Genomic DNA, 16,902 nt, shown 5'->3' with positions numbered 1-16,902 from the left:
CTTCCTGCTCAGTTTTGCTGTGAACCTAAAACTGCTCTAAAAAACAAACTGTATTGATTTTTTAAATGCCCGTTAGACATTAAAAATAAGAAAAAATATTGATTTACTAATAAGTTTGGATAACTGCTCAAATTCCTTATCATAAATGTAGTCAGAGAAGTAACACCCCAAATGTATGGTTAATCCCAATACTGTTTATAATGTGACATTATTACTGTGTGACCAGTTACATGTTCCCTTGTTATTGTGCAATTGGCTATGACACCATGATGAGAACATGTACCAAGCAGATGATTCTGAGCTTTGCCTGACACTTAACTGGATACAGTGCATATTTGTCCTCCCTGGTACAATTATAAATGAGCAGTTGAGCATAGGCTTGGATTAGGGAAAAGATCAGTGCAGAATTACACTTTTTCTAATCAAGGACACATTTAAAGAAGATAAAATAAATATGAAGAGATGGCAGGAAAAGATTTATTCTGAGGTCTATGCAAAGGAGTCAACTCAACAATACACATGCTATTGTGGTAGTGGCCTCTAGTGTGCCAAAAATCAAAACGTAAGAGCTTCCCTGGTGGCGCAGTGGTTGAGAGTCCGCCTGCCGATGCAGGGGATACGGGTTCGTGCCCCGGTCCGGGAAGATCCCACATGCCGCGGAGCAACTAAGCCCGTGAGCCATGGCCGCTAGGCCTGCGCGTCCGGGGCCTGCGCTCCGCAACGGGAGAGGCCACAACAGTGAGAGGCCCGCGTACCACCAAAAAAAAAAAAAAAAAAAAAATCAAAACGTAAGTTTGCATGTGTCCATGGTCTTACTACATATTAAGAGTCATTTAGAATATATATACATATATATAAAAGAAACTCAAACCAAATACTTGCAGAACCCAGCAAACCTCCATGTGGGAGAAGTTTGATTCTTGTTTGATCAGACCATATTATTCAAGAGTTTTGTGCGATGTATATTCGAATATGTCTATTTTAATTCTGATAACCCTCTTTCTCTTCCAAAATAGTGAATCATGCCCTCCTCCCCAGCTGGAATAAATATGTCACTCTGTTCTTTTTTTGTTTTGTGTGATCATGATGGTGTCTTTAATTCTAATCCATCCTAAATTTATGGTAGCGTGTGGTGTAATGTATGGATCAAAGGCAAACCTTCATTCAATTGAATGTTGCTGCTGTCCCACTATTTATTAAAAAGTGCTTCCTTCTTCATGCTATTAATTTTGACCTGACATATATGTTTTAAATTCTTATAGTTGGAATTAATTTTCTGGTATCTCTGATAACCACTGTTTTTACAAAACTTTAAAAAATAGCCAGTGGTGTATCATTCAGTAATTGTTACTTTGTAATAAGTTCAAATCTGGCAGGAAGACTCTAACATCATTACTTTCAAAAGATCCTTGTATTGTTCAATTCTTTTTTTTTTTTAAACAATCTACTTATTTACTTATTTATTATTTTTGGCTGCATTGGGTCTTCGTTACTGCATGCGGTCTTTCTCTAGTTGTGGTGAGCAGGGGCTACGCTCCGTTGTGGTGCACAGCCTTCTCATTGCAGTGGCTTCTCTTGTTGAGGAGCACAGGCTCTAGGCATGCGGGCTTCAGTAGTTGTGGCTCGTGGGCTCTAGAGCACAGGCTCAGTAGTTGTGGCGCACGGGCTTAGTTGCTCCGTGTCATGTAGGATCTTCCCAGACCAGGGCTCGAACCCGAGTCCCCTGCATTGGCAGGCGGGTTCTTAACCACTACACCACCAGGGAAGTCCCGTTCAATTATTCTTCACTAGAAATTTATGTAGTTCAGTACAGTCTTCTGGGGAATTTATTTATTTATTGTTTGTTTGTTTATTTTGGCTGTGCCGAGTCTTAGTTGCAGCATGTGTGATCATCGTTGTGGTACTTGGGATCTTTAGTTGCAGCATGCGGACTTTTTAGTTGTGGCATGCATGCAGGACCTAGTTCCCCTAACCAAACCCAGGCCCCCTGCGTTGTAGCCCGGAGTCTTACCCACTGGACCACCAAGGAAGTCCTGGCTTCTGGGGAATTTAAAACACTAAATAACTTTGTTTCTAAGCCCAGGTTTCCTATTGGCAGACAGTGAAATGAATCATTGTGGTGGTGGGGGGGGGGGTAGAGACTAGGAATATGCATATGAAAGAAGTTCTATTTGTTACAATTTGAGAGCTTCCCCCTTAGAAATTAAGGCCATTGTTTTGTATTTATACTCTCAAGCCCCTGGTCAGTCACTCCGCCTTCCTTTATACTGCAACAACATGCATCATTTTTTCCTTGACACAGTCTGTCATGTCTGGCATTATGTTTTTAACCAGTTATTTGGTACTCGTTACTACTGCAAACAGGATATTATTTCTGTTTTGTTTTTTTGTTCTATACTGATGGTATGCAGGAATACAATTGATTTTTTTTTTTTTTTTTTTTTTTTTTTGTGATACGTGGGCCTCTCACTGTTGTGGTCTCTCCGGTTGCGGAGCACAGGCTCCGGACGCGCAGGCCCAGCGGCCATGGCTCACGGGCCCAGCTGCTCCGCGGCATGCGGGATCCTCCCGGACCAGGGCACGAACCCGTGACCCCTGCATCGGCAGGCGGACTCTCAACCACTGCGCCACCAGGGAAGCCCACAATTGATTTTTGAGAAGTTATTTCTGTCTCCTTAACTTTTCTGAACTCATATTACTGATAATATTTTTCTAGTTAATTTTTAGAAATATAATTTTGTTTTCTGCAAAATTTTACATCCGTTTCTTTCTCTGCTATATTTATGCCTCTAATTTTGCACTTGACAACATTGTTGTATCTATTTGCACTTGCACTTGACTGCACTTTTAGAGCTATTTGAAGTGGGAACGGCTGGTTTCTGGTCTAGCATGGAAGAAGCTTGGAAGACACCACTCTGCACTAACAAGTGAAAAGCTGAACAAACTGATAAACCAAAAATTCTTCTTAGACCTGTTAGAGAAGAGAGGTCACAGGGCAAACTGCTGCCCCCAGAGTGGAGAGAGCAGCCTCGGTTGCCGATGCTGGAGGACTTGGCACACGCAGGAGGTGCTTCGCTGCCTCTCCCTTCAGACACTTGGCCTTAGTCACACATCTTGCAGAGCCTGCTACTCAAAGTGTGGTCCGAAGGGCAGCAGCATAGGCATCACCTGGGAACTTGTCAGAGATGCAGAATCTCCAACTTCACCTCAGACTCAATGAATCTGAACTGGCATTTTCACAACATTCCCAGGTGAATCAGGAGCACGTTAAAGTTCCAGAAGCACTGATCTCAGTAGCTTGCAGAGATGTCCACCAGATGGCGGGTTTGCAGCAGGCACAGGTATCCAGAGCCACAATCAGCCCACCCAAGTCTCCTTCAAATAGTGCCCTAAGTGGCCTTAGAAATTTGGAGCCATTGCTCATGATCTGTGAAGGATGGGGAGAGAACCCAGAGGAGATCCCTAATCAATGAGCGGCAGTTTGTGGGGTGTGAGCCATGAACTACTCCTCTCTGGGCTTTCCCCAGGTGTTTTTACATGCATTGTCTAGTGAGAGGGATGGGCCATAAGCTCTTATTTTACAGACACAGGAAATTAAGGTCCAGAGAGGGAAAGAAACTTAGCCAAGCGCTCAGCAGTGGCAAATGGTGTTGGAGATGGAATTGGAAGGCAGTTTTCTGGCTTCCTGGCCTGGGCTGAGAGCACCTCTAGATGGACAGGGCAGGATGGTTCAGCCCCAGTCTATGCTGACCTGGGTGGCCTGCTTATCCCCTTCCCTGTCCTCTCCCACCCAGTTGCTCTTTGAACAGCTATCTTGTTTTCTCTGGGAGTGCTAGAAGCAGCTGTTGTAATAATACAATAATTTGGAATGTTAATGGGCTTTTCCCAATACTTGGGGTTCTGGACTTAACCCCCAGGGGAACAAAGCATCAGACTTAACTGGGAACAAACAGGACAAGCCATGGTCCCCAGACGGTCGCCCTGGTAATCTTGATGGTCCCTGAGTCTATGGCCAGCAGCTATGAGCCACTGACTCTTCAATGAACTTTCATCCCAACCTATTCAGTTTTGTTTTTTTAGTTATAAGAACAAAGAGTCAGCTTCTGGTTGCAGAGGATCTTAGATTTCATTGGCATAAAGTAGCTATGATGTGATGTCACCGTGGTTATGCACAAAGCCAACAACTAGCCTTCCTCAGGCTGTAGATGATGGGGTTGAGCATGGGGGTCACCACCCCATAGAAGAGGGAGGTGAGCTTGTCTGCAAGGTCCTGTTTGTCTGCCCCCAGGGAGTCCTTGGATTTAGGCTTCCCATACAAGAAGGGGATGGTCCTATAGAAGATAAGCACAACTGTTTGGTGGGCAGAGCAGGTGGAGAAGGTCTTTTTCCTCCCCTCAGCTTAGGGGATCTTCAAAATGGTAGCGATGATGAACACATAGGAGAAAAAGATGAACAGACCTGGGACCCCCAGGAAGATCACATTGGCCACAGCCATGCTGATCACATTGTTGGAGATGTCAGCACAGGCCAACTTCAGGACAGCCAGGATCCCACAGGTGAAGTGGTTGATGACACTGTCCCCACAGAAGGGCAGTCGTATTGCAAGGGATGTTTGAACCCCAGTGTTGATGATACCAGCTGCCCAGGAGCTGGCAGCCATGGGCAAATAGGCAGCCTTGCCCATGACCACAGAGTACCTCAGGGGGTTGCAGATGGCCATGGAGTGATCAAAGGCCATCATGCTCAGAAGCACATACTCTGTGGCTCCCAAGGCAAAGGAGAGGAACATCTGCCCAAAACAAGCTGAGAAGGAGATGGTTTTCCTGTGGGTCAGGAAGCTATCAAGGATGAGGAGGACTGAGGAGGTTGTGTAGCAGATGTCCAGGAAGGAGAGGTTCCTCAGGAAGAAGTACATGGGCTTGTGTAGGCGGGAGTCAAGGATGGTCACCAGGATGAGGACCCCGTTGCCCAGCAGGGTCACCAGGTACATGAGCAGGATGAGCACAAAGAATGTTTTCTCCAGCCTCGGGTGGGCTGAGAGGCCCAGGAGGATGAACCCCACCGGGGGTGGGGTCCGATTGGACCTGGCCAGGGTGCATCTGCTCTATCACCTGCAGGAACTCAGGTCAACCTCAGCACCCTCTGACTCTGCAGTTGCTGGCTTGCTAGTGAGGAACGCCCTCTTTGCTAAGCAAAAGCAAAACAGCTTTAACAATGGATGGTCTCTCTGTGATTCTCAGTAAAATTCAGGGGACTAGAAAAGAATCTACTTTGTCATCTTAAGCCACTCTCTGTGTGAGAGACATTCGAGATGCCCATGTGGTGATTTAATTTACTTGATCAGACATATTCAATTCTACTGGTATATGCTGGATGATGGACTTATCTTGTTATCTTGTTAAATCTTGGTCAGAAAAGTGAGATGAGATTCACTTCATGTTTTTCTCCCTTGGTGCCCAGGGCTGGTGAAATGATCAGCCCTGAATCTACAGCTCTTGGCAGGCTTTCTTCTCTTCATGTTACCCTCATAGAAACATCTGACCTTCCCCTGATCCTACTGTAATAGACAGCCCAGGCCCCAGGCCATCCTCTCATCTGTCTGTTTGTGTCATCCTGTCTTCCTCTCTCCATTCATCAGCCAACATGACTCACTCACACATGACAGAAAATCCACAGCCTTTCAGGGAAGGATGCATTGGCTCCAGAATAGACTACAGTTCCAGGGAGGGGGCACTGATAGGTCACTTTGGAAGGGCAGGATGGACAGGAAGGCCACCTGAGGAAGGTGACATCCAACCAGGTCCTTGAAGGAGGCTGAGGGCTGGGCTTGGGCAGCTGTGTTGTGGAGTGTGGTTGCATTCTAAGGCGCTTATCATCTCCCTGGCTGTAGTGCTGTCCTGGCCAGTTTGCACCAATGCCCTGGGAAGCCAGGCTGCATTAACAGCCACCATCTCAGCCTCCAGAGAGCTCCAGTTCCCTGGGGAGCTTCTCATACCATTGCCACTGAAGTCAGGCTAATGCCTCATCCCTGACTTTAAAGACTTCAGCCTTGGAAAAGGGACCTCCAAACATCTAGTCTCCCTGAATTTTCCTTTTTACATCTAAGCTGCTACTATCCAGTGTTTGCTTGATCCCATCCACCAATGAAGATCTCATCACCTTTTGAGGAAGCCAATTCTAGCTTTATACATCTTTTATCATCTGAAAAATTTGTCTCTTGCGTCAAGTCTCTTTATATTTTCCTAGTTTTAGTCCTAGTCCTGCTCTCTGGGGACACATAGAGCATGTCACCCCTTTCTGCCCCATAATAGCTCATCAGAGATCTAAAGATAATGGTTCCTTTAATTCTCCTCTTTTCCTAAGTTACATGCTGGTCCAAGTAAATCCAAATATCTGTGATGGAATCCAGGCATGAGGACTTTTTAAAGCTCCCCAGATGGTTTCAATGTCCAGCCAAGGCTAAGAACCCTATCCTAACTTTGTATTCCCAGGTATTCCATTCTGCCCTTACGACCTTTTGAAAACAAACAGACAATCAACAAACAAACAAATGAAAAGCATTCTTTAGAGACTTGCGTGATTTCTTCCTGGACATCTGCCTGATCAAAAGACTTCCCCAGAATAAGCAATGTCCACTGACAGGTTTTGAGGACAAGCCATCCTCACCCTCTTTGGGTTTTTCTGAGGCCCTATTACCAGCCGCGTTATCCCCTCTGCCCCTAAATGCAAAGGTCAGGCTAGATGACTGAATGCCCATCACTCATGACCTCTTCCCCACACAGGTGGTATCTGCAGGCACTCTGTATGGGGCCCCATGCCTCCGAGGTCAGAGTCCTTCTCTGATCCAGGGGTTGGATGTCATGAATCCCCTTGAGCAGATCCTCTTCCACTGGAGGAAGGAAACCATTTGGTTTATTCATGACTGGAATCATGGTTCCAACCTCTCCCTTCCTAAGAATAAAGAATGCTTCCCTTTGGCATCACTTAAGCCCAATTAAGTGATTTGGAAGTAATTCATGTCTGGAAAGATTTTCCAAAATATTTTCTTTTAGCAGATGTGCAAAAATAGTCATAGAAACAGTCATGGGGTGGATGCCATCTGCTAATTTAGGGCTTCCTAAAACACACCTTGCTGGCCACCCTTCAGTTCTGGCTTTCATTATGCTGACAGACAACTGTAGATCCAGGCGTGGGAGAGGCCTGAGGGTCGACCCAGGCCAACCATCGCACCCCCACCCCCAAAGCATGCAGGCCCACTACTTCCTTGACCATGGTCCTCTGGCCTCATCTGGAATACTTGAGTAAAGCAGGCTCTCTGGTTGCTGAGGTGGTTTATTACATTTTAAAATATCAATCCTATAGACAGGAAATTCTGCCTCCCTGCAAATTCCACCCGGCTCTGCCTTCTGCAGTCCTCAAGCAAAGTTAGTTCTTCCCCCATGCCCTCCAGATATTCAGAAATAAGTTGGTTTCGGCAGTAAGATAATAGAGAATCAACGTTGCTACTCTTATAGCATCCAAAAAAATGTCATACAGTTGAGAGGAACTGTGCATAATTCCTGAATAATTTTGAGATGTCTTTCAGGATATTATGTCCCACCATGAGGGGCTGTGCTGCATTCAGCACTTGCCATACCACTGAAATCACCTCTTTTCCCCCATTTTGAGCCCTATTCCACTGAACAATCAGATCTATTCTTAGAAATGAGCTTGTGCTAATGAAAATCTCAGAGTCCTTTTACCAAAACCTTCACTTGCCTTTATCAGAAACATGATGTGAAAGAGTGATCACTCTTCTAAGGGTTGGGAACAGGCCACATATCAGAAATAGCCACACTGGGTCTAAAGCAGGAAGAGGGGGGAGATTGTCAGTCCCTGTGATGGATGAAGGTCCAGGTCTCCCCGCTCCACTTGCCTTGGTGCTCCAGGAGTGATCTCCAAAGAACTTGCCATTGCCTATAGAAGGTAATTTGAGTCTCAGTTTCCTTTTGGGGACCAGTTTTGTCCCTAAAGTCATTTAAAGTTCGGAAAGTGAGTTGTACTCAGTTTAGAAACTGTATTGGGACTTCTCTGGTGGTGCAGTGGTTAAGAATCTGCCTGCCAATGCAATGGACACAGGTTCGAGCCCTGGTCCAGGAAGATCTCACGTGTCATGGAGCAACCAAGCCCGTGCGCCACAACTACTGAGCCTGTGCTCTAGAGCCCACGAGCCACAATTACTGAGCCACGTGCCACAACTACTAAAGCCCATGCACCTACAGCCTGTGCTCTGCAAGAAGAGAAGCTACAGCAATGAGAAGCCCGCACACTGCAACAGAGTAGCCCCAGCTCAGCCCCAACTACAGAAAGCCTGTGTGCAGCAACAAAGACCTAACACAGACAAAAATAAATAAATAAAATAAATAAATTTATTTAAAATAACAACAACAACTGTGTATTGTTCTGGGATAATATCCCCAAATCCATTTACACTGAAGGCCCTGGAGGAGGTTTTCTTCTTGTTGCCTCCCTCCCTCCTTTCCATGTCCTCCTCTCTTTTCTTTGGTCAACGTATTCCTATGAAGACATCACCCAGAGCCTGCTAGTCAGTCATCCTGTAGCTCACTCAGCCCCCAGGTCCTTTTCCCTCAGCTGCAGCAGCAGCTCCATCATCCCCAGCCTGGACTTTGCAGTGGTTTTGGAGGAGAGTTAGAGTTTGATTTCAGGATGACTACTCATCCATAGAGTGGTTAGGCTCCTTGAAGCAACATGCTGTGTTCCTTCTGGATCCTCACTCTGCCTCTAGTAAGTTACTGTCCTTTCAGCTTCCTGTCCTCTGTGCATGCTCAATTCCTCATCTGAGGCACTGACAGGAGCACAACACAGGACAGGAATGGATACAGAGCCCCGAGGCACTCCATGAGAGACTGTCTCTGTGGACATTACTTTTTCAGGATGGGGTGGGAGGCATCCACATGTAGAGGAGTAGCACACTGGCTCAGTCTTCAGGGCACTCACCCTCTGTATTGAGAAAGGTGAGTTAAAAGTCAAGTATCACTCTTCTTAAGTTGGAACATCAACTTCTTTACTCAGACACCACAGCTCCTTGTTCTCGGGCCTTCAGACTCTGACTGAATTATACCTCAGCTTTCCTGGTTCTCTAGCACATAGATAGCAGACTGTGGGACTTCCTGGCCTCCGTAACTTTTATCAGTACAGTACTTCCACCTAAAAGCAGCAAAATATACATTCTTTTCAGGTATACCTGGAACATTCTCCAGAATAGATCACATCTTGGGTCACAAAACAAGTCTTAACAAATTTAAGAAGAATGAAATTATGCCAAGCATCTTTTCTGACTGCAATCAAATGAAACTAGAAATCAAGAGCAGAAATAAAACTGGAAAATTCAAATATGTGGAAATAAAACAACACACTCGTGAACAACCATTGGATCAAAGAAAAAATAAAAAAGGAAATTAGAAAATACCTCAAAACAAACAAAAGCAAAACACAATATACCAAAACTTATGGAATGTAGCAAAAGCAGTACTAAAAGATGTGTAGGAGGATATTGGTTGTATTGGGCAATAACTGATCTCCAACAACACTAGAAACCAAGTATTTTGGTTAACTCAAGAATAGTATAAGGAACTTGGATGCTCTTCCCAGCACATATTTCTAAAACTTCACAGTGTAAGTGATAAATTCAGACAAAGTATTAGTACAAGAGGAGAGCTTACTGAAGGGGAATGACCAAAGGAAAAGATGAATGAACCTATGACTGTGATGTGAACTATGGATTCTGCATTGAATGTGGAACCCAGGAACAGGGATCACACCCATTGATTGTGAAGTAGAGCTGAAGAAAAGGTAGAGCTGGGATTGTGAGTGCAAACAAGACTGATGATGAATATAGAATGAAGGATGATTGCATATGATGGTTGGCCTTTCTATAACAATGTTTATGTAACTGGAAGAGGGTGGCTGGAGTTGGCTAGGCAAAGAAAAACAGGTGACGACAATGGCCTCTCATCAGAGACACCTTTTTCTGACAGCTAAAACTGATGTGCTCATGATAGTGGTCTTGTATTCTTCAACTAATCAGAGCTAGATTAAAATATCCTCAGATTACTTAGCCAAGGGTTGTACAAATGTACTGTTTCTTTTTTAAAGGGCAATATAATGAATTGTAGATTGTCTCAGGTAGTATGGGTGTTTTTTCTCAGATTTTTTTATGTTAATCTGTCATGAGTTTACCCCCATAAAGGCAAAATCAAAAACAATCAACACAGATTTTCTTTCAGCGGTATAATGTCAGTAATGTGGTTATTTTAACAATATTAATTCTTCTAATCCATGAATACAGTATATCTTTCCATCTGTTTGTGTCATCTTCAATTTCTTTCATCAGTGTCTTATAGTTTTCTGAATACAGGTCTTTTACTTCCTTAGGTAAGTTTATTCCTAGGTATTTTATTATTTTTGATGTGATCGTAAGTGGAACTGTTTCCTTAATTTCCCTTTCTGATAGTTCATTGTTATTGTATAGAAATGCAACAGATTTCTGTACATTAATTTTATATTATGCAACTTTACTGAATTCACTGATGAGCTCTAGTAGTTTTTTGGTAGTGTCTTTAGGATTTTTTATGTATAGTATCATTCTTCCCAGTTTTATTCTTCCCTTCCAATTTGGATTCCTTTTATTTCTTTTTCTTATCTGGTTGCTGTGGCTAGGACTTCCAATACTATGTTGAATAAAAGTGGCAAGAGTGAGCATCCTTATCTTGTTCCTGATATTAGAGGAAATGTTTTGAATTGAATCTACAAATTCAGTGCAATCCCTATCAAAATACCAATGGCATTCTTCACAGAACTAGAACAAATAATTTTAAAATTTGCATGGAAACACAAAAGACCCTGAATAGCCAAAACAATCTTGAGAAAGAACAGAGCTGGAAGTATCACACTCCCTGACTTCAGACTATACTACACAGCTACGGTAATTAAAACAGTTGGGTACTGGAACAAAAACAGACACATAGATTAATGGAACAGAATTCAGAGCCTAGAAATAAACTCATGCATTTATGGTCAATTAATCTATGACAAAGGAGGCAAGAATACACAATGGAGAGAAGACAGTGTATTCAATAGTGGTGCTGGGAAAACTGTACAGCTACATTAAAATAATGAAATTAGAACATTTTCTCACACTATATACAAAAATAAACTCAAAATGGATTAAAAACCTAAATGTAAGGCTGGAAACAATAAAACTCCTAGAACAAAACACAAGCAGAACACCCTTTGACATAAATTGTAGCAATATATTCTTGGATCTGTCTCCTAAAGCAAACAAAAGCAAAACTAAACAAATGGGACCTAGTTAAACTTAAAAGCTTTTGCACAGCAAAGGAAACCACTGACAGAATGAAATGACAACCTATTGAATGGGAGAAAATATTTGCAAATAATATGATTGGTAAGGGATTAATATCCAAAAAATATAAGCAGCTCATACAACTCAACATCAAAAAAACCCCAAACAAACCAAGATTAAAAAATGAGCAGAAGACCTGAATAGTCATTTTTACAAAGAAGACATTAAGATGGCCAACAGGCATGTGAAAAGGTGCTCAACATCACTAATCATTGGAGAATTGCAAATGAAAACCACAATGAGATATCACTTCACACTTGTCAGAATGGCTATCATCAAAAAGATCACAAATCACAAATGTCAGTGAGAATGTGAAGAAAAGGGACCCTTGTATACTGTTGGTAGGGACATAAATTGGTGCAGCCACTGTGGAAAATAGTATGGAGGTTCCCTAAAAAATTAAAAACAGAACTATCATATAATCCAGCAATTCCACTCCTGGGTATACATCTGAAGAAAATGAAAACACTAATTCAAAAAGATATATGCACCCCAATGTTCACAGCAGCATTATTTACAATAGCCAAGATATGGAAGCAACCTAAGTGTCCATCAACAGATGAATGTTGCTGTACAGCAGAGACTGGCACAACACTGTAAATCAACTATACTTCAAAAAACAAACAAACAAACATGGATGGACTCGGAGGGTATTATGCTCAGTGAAATAAGTCATACAGAGAAAGATAAATACTGTATGTTATATGTAGAATTTAAAAAATAAAACAAACTAGTAAATAGAGCAAAAAAGAAACAGACTTGGGCTTCCCTGGTGGCCCAGCGGTTGAGAGTCCGCCTGTTGATGCAGGGGATACAGGTTTGTGCCCCGGTCTGGAAAGACCCCACATGCCGTGGAGCGGCTGGGCCCGTGAGCCATGGCTGCTGAGCCTGCGCGTCTGGAGCCTGTGTTCCGCAATGGGAGAGGCCCGCATACTGCAAAAAACCCCCACAAAAAACAAAAAACAGACTCACAGAGAACAAACTAGTGGTTACCAGTGGGGAGAGGGAAGGGGAGGAGCAAGATAGAGGTAGGGGACTAAGAGGTACAACTACTATGTATAAAATAAGCTATGAAAATATATTGTACAGTACAGGGAATATGGCCAATATTTTATAATAACTATAAATGGAGTATAACCTTTAAAAATTGTGAATTACTATGTTTTACACCTGAAAATTATATAATATAAATCAACTGTACCTCAATTTAAAAAATTCACTAAAAAATCTTTTTTTAAAAGGGCAATTTAAAACCTTTTCCTCAGTTATAATAGTGATTAATATGCATTGTGATGCCATGGGCTGTTTTTGTAGAAAGAAACGATTTGAAAGCATTTTTGGACACTGTTTCATCAGATGTGGTTGCTAAAGATTTTGTTTTGTTCATGTATTCTTTTTACAGTAGGAAGTCAAAAAACGTGGGAAATGACTGATTGGAATAAAGGTCTGTGTGAAGGAAATAACTGAGTTATGTTAGTAAACTGCGGGAGAAAGCTTAAATAGGACAGCCATAAATCAAGGCATTGTTATTAATCTTTTTCCATTCCAGTTATATAATAAAACTTCATACAGAGACATATACATGCACAAACATACATACATCATTCTTAAAAGAGATACCATTTTCAATAAGATAATTTTTTCAGATATTGTAGATGGTACAATTACATTAGTAGGTAACATGGATTCCAAACTTCTATTTTTTTCAACTCAAATAGGTTCCAAAAATGTAGATTTTAAATAGTTTTCATGTCTACTATCCCTCTTTTGAAAATTAACGTGTATGGGAAAGCAAAGTTCATTTTTCACAGAATTTAATAACAGCTGGATTCCAAAGTGCTGAAAATAAAAGATTTTGTTTATTTTTTTTTATACAGCAGGTTCTTATTAGCTATCCATTTTATACATATTAGTGTATATATGTCAATTTCAATCTCCCAATTCATCACACCGCAACCACCCCCACCACTTTCCCCCCTTGGTGTCCATACGTTTGTTCTCTACATCTGTGTCTCTATTTCTGCCCTACAAACCAGTTCATCTGTATCATTTTTCTAGATTCCACATATATGTGTTAGTATACGATATTTGTTTTTCTCTTTCTGACTTACTTCACTCTGTATGAGTCTCTAGATCCATCCATGTCTCTACAAATGATCCAATTTGTTCCTTTTATTGGCTGTATAATATTCCATTGTATATATGTACCACTACTTCTTTAACCATTTGTCTGTTGATGGGCACTTAGGCTGCTTCCATGACCTGGCTATCGTAAATAGTGCTGCAGTGAACACTGGGGTGCGTGTGTCTTTTTGAATTATGGTTTTCTCTGGGTATATGAGCAGTAGTGGGATTGCTGGGTCATACGGTAATTCTATTTTTACTTTTTAAAGGAACCTCCATACTGTTCTCCATAGTGGCTGTATCAATTTACATTCCCATCAACAGTGCAAGAGGGTTCCCTTTTCTCCACACGCTCTCCAGCATTTGTTGTTTGTAGATTTTTTCATGATGCCCATTCTAACTGGTGTGAGGTGATACCTCACTGTAGTTTTAATTTGCATTTCTCTAATGATTAGTGATGCTGAGCAGCTTTTCATGTGCTTCCTGGCCATCTGTATTTCTTCTTTGGAGAAATGTTTATTTAAGTCTTCTGTCTATTTTTTGATTGGGTTGTTTGTTTTTTTAATATTGAGCTGCATGAGCTGTTTATATATTTTGGAGATTAATCCATTCTCTGTTGATTCATTTGCAAATATTTTCTCCCATTCTGAGGGGTGTCTTTTCGTCTTGTTTATGGTTTCCTTTGCTGTGCAAAAGCTGTTAAGTTTCATTAGGTCCCATTTGTTTATTTTTGTTTTTATTTCCATTACTCTAGGAGGTGGATCAAAAAAGAGCTTCCTGTGATTTATGTGAAAGAGTGTTCTTCCTGTTTTCCTCTAAGAGTGTTATAGTGTCCAGTCTTACATTTAGGTCTCTAATCCATTTTGAGTTTATTTTTGTGTACGGTGTTAGGGAGTGTTCTAACTTCATTCTTTTACATGTAGCTGTCCAGTTTTCTCAGCACCACTTATTGAAGAGACTGTCTTCTCTCCATTGTATATCCTTGCCTCCTTTGTCATAGATTAGTTGACCACAGGTGCATGGGTTTATCTCTGGGCTTTCTATCCTGTTCCATTGATCTATATTTCTGTTTTTGTGCCAGTACCATATTGTCTTGATTACTGTAGCTTTGTAGTATAGTCTGAAGTCAGGGAGTCTGATTCATACAGATCCGTTTTTTTTCCTCAAGACTGCTTTGGCTATTTGGGGGTCTTCTGTGTCTCCAAACGAATTTCAAGATTTTTTACTCTAGTTCTGTAAAAAATGCCATTGGTAATTTGATAGGGATTGCACTGAATCTGTAGATTGCTTTGGGTAGTATAGTCATTTTCACAATATTGATTCTTCCAATCCAAGAACACGGTATATCTATCCATCTGTTGGTGTCATCTTTAATTTCTTTCATCAGTGTCTTATAGTTTCTGCATACAGGTCTTTTGTCTCCCTAGGTAGGTTTATTCCTAGGTATTTTATTCTTTTTGTTACAATAGTAAATGGGAGTGTTTTCTTAATTTCTCTTTCAGATTTTTCATCATTAGTGTATACAAATGCAAGAGATTTCTGTGCATTTTGGGGTTTTTTGAATTTTATTTATTTTTTATATATTTTATTTATTTTTATATATCAGGTTCTTATTAGTTATGTGCATTAATTTTGTATCCTGAAGCTTTACCAAATTCATTGATTAGCTCTAGTAGTTTTCTGGTGGCATCTTTAGGATTCTCTATGTATAGTATCACGTCATCTGTAAACAGTGACAGCTTTACTTCTTCTTTTCCAATTTGTATTCCTTTTATTTCTTTTTCTTCTCTGATTGCCGTGGCTAGGACTTCCAAAACTATGTTTAGTAACAGTGGCAAGAGTGGACATCCTTGTCTTGTTCCTGATGTTAGAGGAAATGTTTTCAGTTTTTCACCATTGAGAATGATGTTTGCTGTGGGTTTGTCATATATCGCCTTTATTATGTTGAGGTAGGTTCCCTCTATGCCCACTTTCTGGAGAGTTTTTATCATAAATGGGTGTGGGATACTGTCAAAAGCTTTTTTCTGCATCTATTGAGATGATAATATGGTTTTTATTCTTCAGTTTGTTAATATGGTGTATCACATTGATTGATTTGTATATATTGAAGAATCCTTGCATCCCTGGGATAAATCCCACTTGATCATGGTGTATGATCCTTTTAATGTGTTGTTGGATTCTGTTTGCTAGTATTTTGTTGAGGATTTTTGCATCTATATTCATAAGTAATATCGATCTGTAATTTTCTTTTTTTGTAGTATTTTTGTCTGGTTTTGGTATCAGGGTGATGGTGGCCTCATAGAATGAGTTTGGGAGTGTTCTTTCCTCTGCAATTTTTTAGAAGAGTTTGAGAAGGATGGGTGTTAGCTCTTCTCTAAATGTTTGATAGAATTCACCTGTGAAGCCATCTGGTCTTGGCCTTTTGTTTGCTGGAAGATTTTAAATTACAGTTTCAATTTCATTACTTGTGATTTGTCTGTTCATATTTTCTATTTCTTCCTGGTTCAGTCTTGGAAGGTTATACCTTTCTAAGAACTTTTCCATTTCTTCCAGGTTGTCCATTTTATTGGCATAGAGTTGCTTGTAGTAATCTCTTAGGATACTTTGTATTTCTGTGGTGTCTGTTGTAACTTCTCCTTTTCCATTTCTAATTTTATTGATTTGAGTCCTCTCCCTCTTTTTCTTGATGAGTCTGGCTAATGGTTTATCAATTTTGCTTATCTTCTCAGAGAACCAGCTTTTAGTTTTATTGATCTTTGCTATTGTTTTCATTGTTTCTATTTCATTTATTTCTGCTCTGATCTTTATGATTTCTTTCCTTCTACTAACTTTGGGTTTTGTTCTTCTTCCTCTAATTCCTTTAGGTGTAAGGTTAGATTGTTTATTTCAGATTTTTCTTGTTTCTTGAGGTAGTCTTGTATTGCTATAAACTTCCCACTTAGAACTGCTTTTGCTGCATCCCATACGTTTTGGATCATCATGTTTTCACTGTCATTTGTCTCTATGTATTGTTTTTATTTCCTCTTTGATTTCTTTAGTGAGCTCTTGGTTATTTAGTAACATACTGTTTAGCCTTCATGTGTTTGTGTTTTTTATGTTTTTTTCCCCTGTAATTGATTTCTAATCTCAGCATTGTGGTCAGAAAAGATGCTTGATATGATTTCAATTTTCTGAAATTTACTGAGGCTTGATTTGTGACCCAAGATGTGATCTATCCGGAAGAATGCTCTGTGCGCACTTGAGAAGAAAGTGTAATCTGCTGTTTTTGGATGGAATGTCCTATAAATATCAATTAAATCTATCTGGTCTATTGTGTCATTTAAAGCTTGTATTTCCTTATTAATTTTCTGTTT

General features: G+C 40.8%; 1 non-coding gene and 1 pseudogene across 1 annotated transcript; both read right to left on the bottom strand.

Moving 5' to 3' along the window:
- Window positions 1-2,974: 2,974 nt before the first annotated feature.
- LOC131760845 (olfactory receptor 13C7-like) lies at window positions 2,975-5,086 on the bottom strand (annotated as a pseudogene).
- A 5,122-nt stretch (window positions 5,087-10,208) lies between these two features.
- LOC131762052 (small nucleolar RNA SNORA69) lies at window positions 10,209-10,315 on the bottom strand. Its single transcript, XR_009337135.1, has one exon. It is a non-coding gene; the product is annotated as a small nucleolar RNA SNORA69 (small nucleolar RNA).
- Window positions 10,316-16,902: the final 6,587 nt, after the last annotated feature.

The sequence above is a fragment of the Kogia breviceps genome, chromosome 8, assembly GCF_026419965.1.
Source record: "Kogia breviceps isolate mKogBre1 chromosome 8, mKogBre1 haplotype 1, whole genome shotgun sequence".
NCBI classification, from domain to species: Eukaryota; Metazoa; Chordata; class Mammalia; order Artiodactyla; family Physeteridae; genus Kogia; species Kogia breviceps.
The sequence above is the reverse complement of the archived record's forward strand: the minus strand, read 5'-3'. Positions and strand labels throughout refer to the sequence as shown.